Genomic DNA, 14,455 nt, shown 5'->3' on the forward strand with positions numbered 1-14,455 from the left:
TTCCACCCCCACCATTAATGTAGAGAACAGTGTTGGAACTGCATTTAAGTGAAATATCTAGCTTAGTTAGGGGTAGTAACCGCCGCAATAAGCAAGCTTCACCCATGCTTGTTTACCCAGACTATGTAATTCAGTCCTTGTTGGTTGTTGTCTGTATATAGATCCACTTTTCTTCATACCTCCTGCCACTGAAGCAGAGAGCTATGCTGGCTATGCATTGAAAATGAAGTATCAGACTTTCACCCCTGCCGTTGAAGCAGAGAGCTATGCTAAAAGCTCATATACATAGTCATCTTTTGTAAAGGGGAAAATGTTCTTACCTATAAATTTCTTTTCTATTAGTCCTACTACACCAGTCCTGGCCTTAACCAGTGGGTTGTTTCCCCCTACCAGCAGAAGGCAGAGCTTAATTCCAGAGCTTAAATGTGCGTTGAGTGAAAAAATATATATTTTCTCCAATTTGTTTTAAAGTGCAAGTTAGTAACTTCATGGAGTGTCCTAGTCTTTTTATTTTTTGAAAGAGTAAATAACCGATTTGCATTTACCCATGTCACTCCACTTTATTTACGCAGTAACCACATTTCTGACACAAATCCCTGTTGCTTGTTTGGGCATACAGTGAAAGCATTTCATTGCTACATTTTTCAGGACAACAGAAATCCTTGGCCAGGAAATGAAACTGCATATGGTCAGAAATGGTATTTATCCCACATAAGCAGAATGCACTCAGACATAGAACTAATTTCCAAAGAAGTACTGGAGAGCACCAAAATATATAGAAAGAAATTGATGTCTGCTACTGGGGAAAAGTTTACGCCAGAGAGCATTCTTGGATACTAATAAAGCAGGGAAGAGCATGAGGTCAGTTTAGATTTATGGTATAGAATTAAAAACTACGCCCATTGCCAATTGATGGAACAGTCATAGCCCCCTAAATGTTAGTACTTCATTGATAATCAAGTGGACAACAGTATCCACCCATGGGGAAAAGGCTGCTAAGCACGGACAGTGGAACCAGTAATGTGTCCCTTTCAAGCAGCCTGTACCCTCAGGCTCTATGGCTTGTACTTTACATCTGCTCCACCTACTGTCCACAGGTAACCGTATGTATGCAGAATATAGAATCGGAAATACAGATGTGTATGTATGTGTGTGTGTGTGTTTCTGTAACTGATATCAGATAATTGTCCAGTACTATTAAAAAAGCAATAGTAGGCTCATAGGCCGTTTGGTGATGCTACAGTTAATTATGCGACATTGGCTACAGCCTACAGCACCTTCCTTCCAAGAATGGACACAGGCGATGCTGGACCTGTATCTATTAGAAAGGAAATCCATTCCCCTGGAGTCAAAAAGCAAGCAGAAGCATTTTCAGGTTATTTGGACCCCATTTGTGGATTCCCTACCTTCCACAATAAGAGGTGGCCTAACATGCCTTTAATTTAGACCTACAATCATTTCTCCCTGTTACTGAGCGGACCTGAGTGGAATTTTGGGAGTAACTCCACGGATATCTCTATGGTCAACTAGTGTCGTATCCTATGATGTCTCTAATTACAAAGAACTCATACCCTGTCCCAGTTCTTCTATTGCATCTATCTTTATTGCATCTATTAGCTTTAGTGCACCTATTTCCATCTGTGCCCATGGAAAACTAATATCATTTGTCCAATAGCACAATTAACTAACCCTAGGCTATAGGACGTGGTATTTTTCCACATGTTTTTATAAAGCAGAGTTGCTTACCTGTAACAGATGTTCTCCGAGGACAGTAGGATGTCAGATCTCACTCATGGGTGACAATATCAGATGGAGCCCAGCATGGAAAACTTATGTCAAAGTTTCTAGAACTTTGACCAAGCCTCGATCATGCAATTTACCACACAATCACAAGGGGTCTCCTCAGTCTTATATCATAGAATTAAGAGTAATAAAACAAAAATGAGAAAATCCATGTAGTGGAAATACATCTCTGTGGGGTGGTGGGCGGGTTTTGTAAGGACTGACCATCCTGTTATCCTCGGAGAACACCCATTACAGGTAAGCAAATCTTTCTCCAAGGATAAGCAGGATGGCAGTCTTCCCACATGGGAACCAACAAAACACCAACATAAGTGCCAACAGGCACAACAACTAGTTTTTCTGGTAACAAGGGAGGGGGGGGGGGACAGCTTTAAAAAAGCAGAGTTGCTTACCTGTAACAGGTGTTCTCACAGGACAGCAGGTTAGTCCTCACATATGGGTGACATCATCAGGATGGAGCCCAATCACGGAACACTTTTGTCAAAGTGTTCCGTGATTGGGCATGCCCAGCATGGCACTAACCCTGCAGCCAGCAGGGGTCTCCCTTCAGTCTCGTTTGTAGTAAAAAGCATGTGCGAAAAATAAAATAAATTGCAAGCGTACCAAACTCCGCGGGGTGGCGGGTGGGTTCTGTGAGGACTACCATCCTGCTGTCATGGGAGAACACCTGTTACAGGTAAGCAACTCTGTTTTCTCACAGGACAAGCAGGATGGTAGTCCTCACATATGGGTAAATAGCGAGCTGAGGATGCCCGAGTAATGTACCAAAAGCACCTAAAGACGTGCAACAGGCACAACAACAGGGGTGGGTTTGGTTAAGAGGGCAGCCTGAAATTCCCAGCGGGCTGTTGGAAGGAAGTTGGGTATTAAGCTGAGAATAAATTGCGCAGAATAGAGTGGCCAAAGGTTGAATCTTGTCTGCCAGCCTTGTCCAGGCAATAATAAGCTGCAAAAGTATGGGGAGAACTCCATGTAGCAGCCCTGCAGATGTCAGCAAGAGGTACAGAATGAAGGTGCGCTACCCCCTGAATAAGCTTACCGCAGAAAAGCATAAACGGTTAAAAGCTTTCTATTGTATTTGGACGCCTTACCTGCAGTGGAGAGCATCCTGGACAACACTCTCCCAAACATAACGGGATTTCTGTGTATAAGGGACATTGTATATGGGACCTGTTTACATCCCTCTACTTGATGATGCAAGGTCTGGGGCTTCTGTTACCTGGGCTCGGGTGCTTGTTCCTACTCACTCTTGTTGCGCTGACTTCTTTCTGACATGTATACATTTATGCAGCTCTACATGAACCGGGGTCTGGACAAGTAACTACTGAGCGTGCTGGTAATGACCACACGAATTTTGTATTTTGTATTAAGCAATAAATGTTGTTTTGTGGTCAGTTACAAGGGACGTTATAGGGGAAGGGTGGGAGGGGGGGTTTAAAGGGAAGAAAAATCGTGATGTAACCATTTTTGGTATATACACTTTATTCCTGTTGTTGTATTGTGCAATTGTTAGCATCAATAAAATTGTCAAACAAAAAAAAAAAGAATGAAGGTGCGCTACCGACGTTGCCATTGCTCGAATAGAGTGCACTTTCACGCGTCCTTGGAGTGGAAGACCTGCTTGCTGGTAGCAGAAAGAAATACAGTCCGCCAGCCAAGAGGACAGGGTCTGTTTGCCCACCGGGATTCCAAGTTTAGTTTTATCCAAAAAGAGACAAACAGCCGGGTGGACTTACTATGAACTGCAGTGCGATCCAAATAAAAGGCTAGCGCACACTTCCAATCCAAGGAATGCAGAGCCCGCTCACCTGGATGAGAGTGGGGCCTTGGAAAGAAAGTAGGTAGGATAACAGATTGATTTAAATGAAATTCAGAGACAACCTTTGGTAAAAATTTTGGATGAGTGCGAAGCACCACACGATCATGGAGAAAATTGGTGTAAGGTGGGTATGTTACCAGCGCCCATAGCTCACTGACCCTTTCAGCGGATGTTATAGCAAGAAGGAAGAGCACTTTCCAAGTGAGGTAACGCAGCTCGCAGGAGTGCAGAGGCTCAAACGGAGGTTTCATGAGCTGTGCTAATACCACACTGAGGTCCCAACTAGGGGCTGGAGGACGCAAAGGGGGCTTGAGGTGTAACAAACCCCTCATAAAGCGAGCCACCAAGGGTTGTATTGAGATCAAGACATCCCCTATACCTTTATGGAAAGCGGCTAACGCACTGACATGAACTCTAATGGAGGAAGTTTGTAGACCAGATTCTGAGAGGTGCCAGAGGTAGTCTAGGAACTTTGTAGTGGGGCAGGTAAAGGGATCTATGTCCTCTGATGTGCACCATAAGGAAAACCTTTTCCATTTGGAACGATAAGATTTCCTTGTAGAAGGCTTTCGTGAAGCTACCAGGATATGGGATACCGGGTCCGAGAGATTGAGTGGTTGTAATATTAGCCTTTCAACATCCAGGCTGTCAGTGACAGGGCGTGGAGGTTCGGATGACGCAGCTGTCCATTGTTCTGTGATATCAGAGACCACGGTGCCTAGGCGAATTTGTGGACGAACTGAGAGGTCGCAAAGGATGGGAAACCACATCTGACACGGCCAGTAAGGGGCTATGAGAATCATGAAGCCCTTGTCCCGTCGTAACTTCACGAGAGTCTTGCTTATGAGTGGAAGTGGGGAATAGGCATACAGTAGACCCGTTGCCCATGAGAGGGCGAAGGCTTCTCTTGGTGATCTTTTGTGACTGATGTAGTGAGCAGAAGTTCTCTACTTTGCAGTTGTGTATCGACGCAAAGAGGTCTATACTCTGATACCCCCACTTTTTGAATATGTTCTCTGCCATCGTGGGGTTCAAGGACCACTCGAGGGGATGAAACGTGCGACTGAGTTTGTCTAAGACATTGTCCACGCCCGACAGGTAGGTTGCTCTCAGTAGCATGGAATGAGAGAGAGCTGAAGCCCAGATTTGTGCTACTTCCTGACATAGCAGGTAAGAGCCGGTTCCTCCTGCTTGTTGATGTACCACATCGCTACCTGGTTGTCTGTTTGGACTAGGATTGTCTTATTTTATTTATTTATTTAACAGCTTTTAATATACCGGTGTTCGTGTGGCACATCACAATAAAACTTGAGAAAGGAGGAAAATTACAAAAAAAAGGGAGAGAGTAAGGGAGCAGGTGCGAAAAGAGGGGCGGGAGTGGGGGGGGATAGATAGGAGGAATGTATAGAAGCTGAGAAAGTAGAGGAGAGAAACTAAAAATGTGGAGGAGGTATTTATAGGGGGAGATATTTACAGCTGAATGACTGCAGAGGTGTGAAAGTTTAGAACAGGTTATACAATATAACTTATTTACAACAGGGTGAAAGATACAATTGGCTTATGGCAAGCTATTAGGTAGCATGCTGGAGGGGGATCCATGGAAGCGTACAAGTATTGTGGTAGGTGGGGGGGGAGGCGGGGGATTGACTACGGGGGGTTGGTTTCAGGGTAGGCTTGTCTGAAAAGCCAGGTCTTGATGCCTTTTTTGAAATTGGGCAGGGATGGCTCAAGACGGAGGTGTGTGGGGAGGGAGTTCCAGAGGGCAGGGCCTGCGATGGTGAAAGCTCTTTCCCTGGTGGTGGAGAGGTGTGCTGTCTTGAGGGGGGGGGGGGGTGTGAAGGGTGCCTGCAAGAGTGGATCTTGTGGGGCGATGGGAAATGTGAAAGTGGGGCATTTCCTTAAGCCAGGCAGAGTTGCTTTTGTAGAGAATGTTGTGAAGTATGGTTAAAGTTTTATATTGGGTGCGGAAATGGATGGGCAGCCAATGCAGATCTACAAGAATGGGTTGTAATATGCTCTCTTTTGCGTGTGTTAGTTAGGAATCTTGCCATGGCGTTCTGTAATGTTTGTAGCGGTTTGATGGTGGGTATGGGAGGCCTAGCAACAGGGCGTTTGCAGTAGTCCACTTTGGAAAATATGGTGGACTGCAAGACTAAACGGAAGTCTTGTGTATGGAGTAGTGGTCTGAGCTTTTTAAGGATCTGGAGTTTTGTAGAAACCCGCTTTAAGCAGGGACTTGATGTGTGGCTTGAAGTTGAGGTTGTTGGTCGAGGGTGACTCCCAGGTCTCTTACGGAGGAGGGTAGGGCATGGGTAATGGTGGAAAGGGGGGATGTGGAGGAGGGAGGCGTGTTCAGGTTTGCTTGGATATGAGGAGTAATTCGGTTTTGGTTGCATTAAGTGCAAGGTGTAGATTGGCTAATAGGGAGTTGATGCTGACTAGGCAGGATTCCCAGAAAAGGATGGTTTCATTGAGCGTTTTTGGATGGGGATGAGAATTTGCACATCGTCAGCATATAAGAAAAGTCCAGGCCTAGGTCCGAGAGTAGGTTGCAGAGGGGAGGAAGTAGATATTGAATAGGGTGGAGGATAGGGAAGATCCTGGGGGACGCCTTGCATGAGGGGCACGAGAGCAGATTCAAAGTTATCAAGTTTTATAAGGTATTCTCTGTTTGTAAGGTAAGAGGCGAACCAGTCTAGTGCTGTGTCGGCAATGCCTATCTCTGCCAAGCGGGCGAGAAGGATATGATGATTGACAGTGTCAAAGGCCTGCCGATATATCCAGTAAGGCAAGTAGGAAAGAGTTTCCTTGGTCTAAACCAATAAGTATGGGTCAGTGATAGCTAAAAGGAGATTCTCGGTGTTTCGGCCTTTCTGGAATCCAAATTGTGATGGGTGCAGGAGGTTGTGTTCCTTGAGGTAGTCGGTGAGCTGGGTATTGACTACTTTCTCGAGGACTTTTGCAAGGAAGGGAAGGTTGGAGATGGGCCGGTAACTTGCAGGATCAGAGGGATCCATGGAGGGTTTTTTAAGGAGAGGCTTCACAACGGCTAGTTTGAGGGGATCTGGGACTTGCCGAAGGTGAGAGAGCAATTGATGATATCAGCCAAGGGTTTGGCGATGGTGGTGGGAATGGTGAGGAGGATTTTGGAGGGGATTGCGTCTGCGAAATGTGTGGCCGGTTTCATCTTTTTGAGGATGGACTCAATTTCAAGGATTGATGTGAGGTCAAAGGATCTGATGCTGGTGCTTTCTGTGATTGGTGTGGAGGAGGTGGTTGTGGGGGAAGCGTAGGAGGATGCTGGTTATTTATTGTTGGAAGTATTTAGCAAGCTCCTCGCATCTATCCTTGGAGTGTTCTTCGTGGGTGGTGGGGTGGGGGGACTTTGTGAGGTCTGCGCGTAAGAAAAGAGGGCATTGGCGTTGAATTGTAGGTCGTGAATTTTTGAGCTTGGAAAGTCCCTTTTGGCATTGATGGTGGCTTGACGGTAGCTGTACAGTGATTGTTTATACACTGTTTTGTGTTGGGGGGTGGGTTGGCGGCGCCACAGGTGTTCTTTTGACCTAAGCGTCCTGCTTTAATTTTGTAGTTCGTTAGTGTGTACAAGGTCTTGTTGGAGAGGCAATCCTTGAAGGCTGTAAGGGCACACCTTATTGCCCTGAGCTCCAGAAAATGTATCTGATGTTGTGATTCTGCTGCAGACTAGGTTCCCTGAGTTTGTAGGTTGTTGACATGGGCTCCACAGCCTAGAGTGGAAGCATCAGTTGTCAGTGTTATCTGGGGTTCTGGAGATTGGAAAGGTAGTCCTCTGACCAGATTGGACTCCTGGATCCACCAAGCTAGCGAGAATGTTAGGAATTATTAGGAAGGGAATGGTTAATAAAACGGAAAATGTCATAATGCCTCTGTATCGCTCCATGGTGAGAGCACACCTTGAATACTGTGTACAATTCTGGTCGCCGCATCTCAAAAAAGATATAGTTGCGATGAAGAAGATACAGAGAAAGGCAACCAAAATGATAAAGGGGATGGAACAGCTCCCCTAAGAGGAAAAGGCTGAAGAGGTTAGGGTTGTTCAGCTTGGAGAAGAGACAGCTGAGGGGGGATATGATAGAGGTCATTAAGATCATGAGAGGTCTTGAACGAGTAGATGCGAATCGGTTATTTACACTTTCAGATAATAGAAGGACTAGGGGGCATTCCATGAAGTTAGCAAGTAGCACATTTAAGACTAATCGGAGAAAATTCTTTCACTCAACGCATGATTAAGCTCTGGAATTTGTTGCCAGAGGATGTGGTTAGTGCAGTTAGTGTAGCTGGGTTCAAAAAAGATTTGGATAAGTTCTTGGAGGAGAAGTCTATTAATGGCTATTAATCAAGTTTACTTAGGGAATAGCCACTGCTATTAATTGCATCAGTAGCATGGTATCTTCTTGATGTTTGGGTAATTGCCAGGTTCTTGTGCCCTGGTTTGGCCTCTGTTGGAAACAGGATGCTGGGCTTGATGGACCCTTGGTCTGACCCAGCATAGCAATTTCTTATGAGAGACGAAGTTGCCCGGTGACATGGACAATATTGGACATTGGATGGTGGGCCCGAGGCCACTGGGACTTTAATGTCCACTGCGCCACTCTCATGGCAAGACGAGCCATTGGTGTAACATGGACTGAGGACTCCATGTGGCCCAACAAGATGAGAAGACGACGAGCCGTTGTGGTTCGGCGAGTTTATATAGTGTTTGCAAGTATTGCAAGAGTATGCGCACGGTCCCTTGGAAGAAAAGCTTTTACTTGTATAGTGCTGAGATCCGTTCCAATGAAGGAGAGGAGTTGAGATGGAGTCAGATTGGACTTTTGATGACTGACTAGAAATCCCAATGACAGTAGTAGTCGCAAAGTGAGATGGAGGGAGTGAAGAACTGCATCCGTGGACGGGGCCCTCAGTAACCAGTTGTCCAGATAACAATAGACATGAGTGCCTAGACGCCTCAAATATGCTGCTTCTACTGCCAGGCATTTCATGAAGACATGAAGTGCCGATGCAGACCGAACAGAAGCACTCGGTACTGGAAGTGCTGGCTTCCGACGAGGAACCGAAGGTATTGTCTGTGAGATGGGGTTATTGCTATATGCATATATGCATCTTGTAGATCTAGAGAGCAAAGCCAATCTCCCTGTTGAAGAAGAGGGAGTATAGAGCCTAAGGTTACCATACGGAACTTTTCATTTCGTAGATGCTTTTTTAGAGCATGAAGATCTAAGATTGGACGAATGCCTCCCTATTTTTTGGTATTAGGAAATACTGGGAGTAGAAGTCCTTTCCCCTTTGTAGAGGGGGGGAACTGGTTCTATGGCATTGGCTTGTAGGAGGGATCTTATTTCCTCCTTTAGAAGTGGCGAGTGGTCGGTGGAACTCCACCCCGAACGAGGTGGAGTGTCCGAAGGTACTTACATAGAAACGACGGCAGAAGAAGACAAAACGGCCCATCCAGTCTGCCCAGCAAGTTTTGCACTTTTTTTTTTCTCATACTTATCTGTTACTCTTGGCTCTTAGTAACCTTTAGATTCTATTTCCCTTCCACCCCCACCATTAATGTAGAGAGCAGTGTTGGAACTGCCTCTAAGTGAATTATCTAGCTTAATTAGTTAGGGATAGTAACCGCCGCAATAAGCAAGCTATACCCATGCTTATTTGTTTACCCAGACTAAATAATTCAGACCTGTTGGTTGTTGTCTGTATATAGATCCACTTTTCTTCATTCCCACTGCCGCTGAAGCAGAGAGTTATGCTGAATATGCATTGAAAGTGACATATCAGACTTGCTCCCCTGCCATTGAAGCAGAGAGCTATGCTGGATATGTGTGAAGTATCAGTCTTTCTCCCCTGCCGTAGAAGCAGAGAGTTATGCTGGATATGCATTGAACATTAACTATGAGACTTTCTCCCCTGCCGTTGAAGCAGAAAGCTGTGCTGGATATGCGTGATCTATCAGTCTTTCTCCCCTGAGAAAGAAAGTACCGAGAGGAAGTTTAGATGGTAAACTTGAGCTACGACCAACAGGACCCACTGATCCGTGATGATAGTGCGCCACGTGCTAGTGAAGTGGCAGAGACAGCTGCCTACCGGCAGAGATGACAAAGGTGTAAAGTCAACAATTGCTCTCTAATGGGGAGTCAAAATCCCAAAGAAGGACCAGGTTGTGGAGGTGGCTGTGTCTTCTGAGGCCGGGCCTGGCGAGGTTGAGCCTTCTGATATAGTTTGGTTGGACGAGACCGAGCTGGAAGAGTGTTGTATCTACGTGCTTTGAAGGTGGATCTTTTTGCCTTCCTTCTGAACGGCTGTTTAGAAGTGGAGGGAAATCCGTGTGCTCAGCAGAGAGTTGACGTAAAGTCTCATTATGATCCTTGAGCTGTGCAACAGTCTCCTGAATCTTCTCGCCGAATAGATTATCTCCCGTGCAGGGCAGGTCCACTAACCGCTCCTGAACTTCTAGGCGCAGATCAGAGGATTTCAGCCATGCTCACCTCCTGGCACTTATCCCAGCTGCTGACACCCTGGAAGCAGTGTCAAAGATGTCATAAGTGGCCCGCACTTCATGCTTGCCAGCATCAAGGCCTTTGAGAATCGAATTGAGCTGGCCCTGGAACTGGTCCAGAAGGGAATCAGAAAACTCTTGCAACTGCTTAAATAGATTCCTGTTGTATTGCGTCATATATAGTTGGTAGGCCGCAATATGGGAAATTAGCATAGAACCGTGAAAGACTCTACGACCAAAAGCATCGAGGAATTTCTGCTCCTTCCCAGGGGGCGCAGAAGAATGAGGCCATGGTCTTCTGGCCTTCTTCTGGGCAGATTCGACCACCACTGAATGGTGGGCCAGTTGAGTCTTCTGGAAGCCAGGTGCTGATTGGACTAAATAAGTATCAGACTTACGGCTGACAGATGGGACCATCCCTGGGTGCTCCCAGTTGCGCTGAAGAAAGTCAAGGAGGACCTCATGAACCGTAATGGACATTACCTCCTTAGGTGCATCTATAAACTGAAGGGCTTCTAGCATTTTATGTCTGGATGCTTCATGGAATGGTCTCAGCCATCTCCTTGATAAACATTATGAAGGAGAGGTCTTCCGGCGGGGATTTTCGCCTCTCCTCTGGAGGAGAAGGTTCAGATGGGATATCCCTGGAGTCCTGGGAGTCTGAGGAATCATCGGTCCACGGCTGGTAGGGTTGATCCCCAGCATCCAACCAGCCTCCAGATGGTAAAAAATGGCCTTCTCCGGCCGAAGGAAGTTGGGGCACCGAAGGTATCTGAGGAAGCATCGGTAGCATCGGTAAAGGTCGATGCGGTATCAGAGGCAGAGGGGGCACCGAAGGACTCTGTGACCTCGGTGGACGCCTCGGTTGAATTACTCCAGAAGGCCCTGGAATCGGATCCGGCATCAATGTTCCCTCCTCCTCTGAGGGGAGATGGATGGGCGTCGATGGATTGTGATAAATCGGTGTATTCACCGGTGCCAATGACAGAGCACCAATAAGGACATCCAGTCGGTCAAGTAATGGTGCGAGCATTGATCCGGAGCCGGGATCAGAATTGGCATCGATGTAGCCGGAAGTCCATTGAGGGCCTGCACCACTGCCTCTTGAACCATCTGGTTCAATTCCTCATGGAAAGCTGGTGTTGTTAAGACCAGTTCCGGAGTGGGAGGCTGAATAGGCATTGCTGGAGGGTCCACAGGAATATGTGGAGTCTCGGCTGCCGCCCCCACCGAAGGCGGGGGAATGCCTCCGTGTACCCAGCCCAGAGGAGGTTGGGGGCTTCTCGGCACAGGTTTTCTTCTTTGGTGGCTCGGTCGATGTTGAAGTCGAGGCTACCGGTGCGCCTGGGTCAGGCGGCTAGGTCTTTCGATGCCGATGCTTGTCTCGATGCGCGGTCTTGCCCGTGCCTGGTGCCAAGGACCTAGAAGCTGAAGTCTTCGATGTCGATCGAGAGTCATCAGTGTCCGATCGATGACGAGACTTGGCAGGTGACGGTGTCGATGACTTGGAGGCATTAGATGGAGGGAGCTGTTTCGTATGAAACAGCAAAGCCATCTTTTATAACCTGGCTCGACGCCCCTTAGGGGTCATTTGGGCACAGTTGGTACATGTGTCCACGTCATGCGTAGGGCCCAACCAGAGCACACAAACCTGGTGAGGGTCTGTGATGGACATTGTACGAGGACAGTTGGGGCACCTACGAAAACCCGTCGCCATTACTGCCGTCGAAAATTTAGGCCTCAGCGCGGTCCGTGACCGTCGGGCCTAAACCCTGGAACAGTCGGTAACCGACCGAAAATCGAGGTAAAGCTTACCTTACGGCCGCAGTATTGATGGTGGACAGGGGGACCCTGGATGGAGTGAGAAAAACTTTGAAAAATCTGAAAATAATCCCTGTCAGTAATCCGTGAGAGCTCTTCACTCCACGTGGCTAAAGCTGCATGGGAAAAAAAAAAAAAAAAAAAAGAGAGACTGAAGGGGGACCCCTGCTGGATGCAGGGTATGCTCAGGTGGTGCCAGTCAAAGTTCTAGAAACTTTGACAAAAGTCTTCCGTGATTGGGCTCCATCCTGTCGTCACCCATGTGTGAGGACTACCATCCTGCTTGTCCTGAGAGAAAACAAAACAAAGAAAAAAAATACAGGCCTAGGAGAGAAAGAGTTGGGTTCTATACCTCAAATAAGTTCTGAAGGACAGATTGGTGAAACCTACTATCCCGTCAGCCATTCCCATCCAGACAGTAATGTGATAGAAATGATTGGATGGAAATCCACGTTGCACCCCTTCAGATCTTCTCCATGGGGACTGCTCACAAGTGAATCACTGATGCTGCCATGGCTTGAACAAAATAAGCCTTGACATGGCCTCCAAGATGCAGTCCTGCCTGGACATAACTGAAGGTGATGCAGTCTGCTAGCCAATTCGAGAGAGTCTGCTTGGCAACAGTAATCTCCAATCTGTTCTGATCAAAAGAATCAAAAAGTTGGATGGACTGTCTATGGGCTTCCGTCAGCTCCCGATAAAAGGCAAAGGTTCTTTTGCAATCCAAACTATTCAGGGCTTGTTTGCCGTGGTGTGAATAGGGCTTGTGAAAATTTGTTGGCAAGATGATGGACCAGTTAAGATGAAAGCTCGACACCACCTTAGGCAGGAACTTAGGGTACATACGTAGGTCCACCCTGTAATGAAAACAACTTAGTGTAAGATGGATAGATAAGTCACTAAGGCCTGGAACTCGCTGATCCTGCATGCTGAAGTAATTGCCACCATAAATATGACCTTCCAGGTCAGAACCTCACGTCACGAGAGCGTAGTGGCTCAAAAAGAGTTTTCATCAACTGAGCCAACACCATGTTGAGGTCGCAAGACACAGATCAACTCTAATAGAGTTAGTCTTCAAATCAGCTTTTGAAAGGTGTAGAAGGTAGTCAAGCAGTTTTTGTGGGGAGAAAGAGAGAGGATCTAAGGCCTCCTGCTCACACCATACGGAAAACCTTCTCCACTTCAGTCTGAAGGACTTTCTAGTGGAAGGCTTTCTGGAAGCCATTAGGACCCGAGACATATCTTTAGAGTGCTTGCAAAATCAATCTCTCAATATGCATTCTGAAAACAACAGGGCCTACAGTTGGGATGGTGTAATCTGCCTCAATCCTGGGTGATGAGATCTGGGGTAGTTCCCAGCCTGATTGGTTTCTGGATGGACATCTCTCAGAGGAGTGGAAATAAAACCTGTCTCGGCCAATGAGGGTGCTATGAGGATCATAGCTCCTTTGTCCTCACAAAGCTTCAAGTCCTCGCGAAGCTTCAAGAGAGTCTTTGTTACCACTGGAGCTGGAGGTTATGCACACAGACGACTCTCAACCCAATGAAAGGTGAAGGCATCTGAGGCTGGTTTGTCATGTGTCCTGTACAGGGAACAGAACTGAGGAACCTTCCTGTTCCAAAGTGCTACAAAGAGATCCATGTCAGGCTTCCCCAGAGGCGGAAGATCCGGTTCGTGACCTCTTGCTCCAGAGACCATTCATGGGGTCTGAAGGCATGATTTAGTCTGTCCGCTAACACATTCTCTATTCTGGCCAGATACATGGCCCTAAGCATTATCCCCTGAGAGAAGGCCCATGACCATATCTGGACCATTTCCTGACACATATGGTATGATCCCATGCTTCCCTATTTGACAATATACCAAATGGCCAGTTGACTGTCAGTCTGTATCATCACAATTTTGTTGGATAGCTGATCTCTGAAAGCCTTCAACACATACCTGATCATCCAGAGCTCCAGGAAATTGATTTAGCAGAGATGTTCCTGACTATCATAAACCATGAGCTGAGTCCATCCTTATGAGCTCCCCAGCCCAGGGTGGACGCATTTATAGTAAGGACAATTTGGGGGGGGGGGGGGGGAACTTTGAAAGGACACCCCCCGTTCTATATTCTACATGTCCCGCCACCAGGGCTCTGATGAAGTCCACTTGTGCTGATGGAATGAGATGGGACTTGGAGTAGTTGACAACAAACCTTAGTAAATCCAGCACCTGGATGGTCGAGCATATAGACTCTTCAGCCCCTGCTTGAGAGATACTCTTGACCAATCTTGACCAATCGTCCAGATATGAGAGAACAAACTTCCACTCTGAAAAGGTGCACTGCCACCAAAGCTCAGCAGTTCGTGAAGACATGTGGGGGCTTGCATCAGCCCAAATGGCAGAACACATTACTGGAAATGCTGGTGTTTCACCACGAATTGGAGATACCTCCGGTGATCTAGGAAGATCTCTACGTGAGTGCAGGCATTTT

The 14,455-nt window shown here is 46.9% G+C and overlaps 1 protein-coding gene across 1 annotated transcript in view; it reads right to left on the reverse strand.

Moving 5' to 3' along the window:
• LOC115083417 (caltractin-like) overlaps positions 1–14,455 on the reverse strand; it is a 49,663-nt gene that overhangs the window by 20,068 nt on the left and 15,140 nt on the right. The window lies entirely within an intron of this gene.

The sequence above is a fragment of the Rhinatrema bivittatum genome, chromosome 1 (assembly GCF_901001135.1).
Source record: "Rhinatrema bivittatum chromosome 1, aRhiBiv1.1, whole genome shotgun sequence".
In the NCBI taxonomy this organism is placed as follows: Eukaryota; Metazoa; Chordata; class Amphibia; order Gymnophiona; family Rhinatrematidae; genus Rhinatrema; species Rhinatrema bivittatum.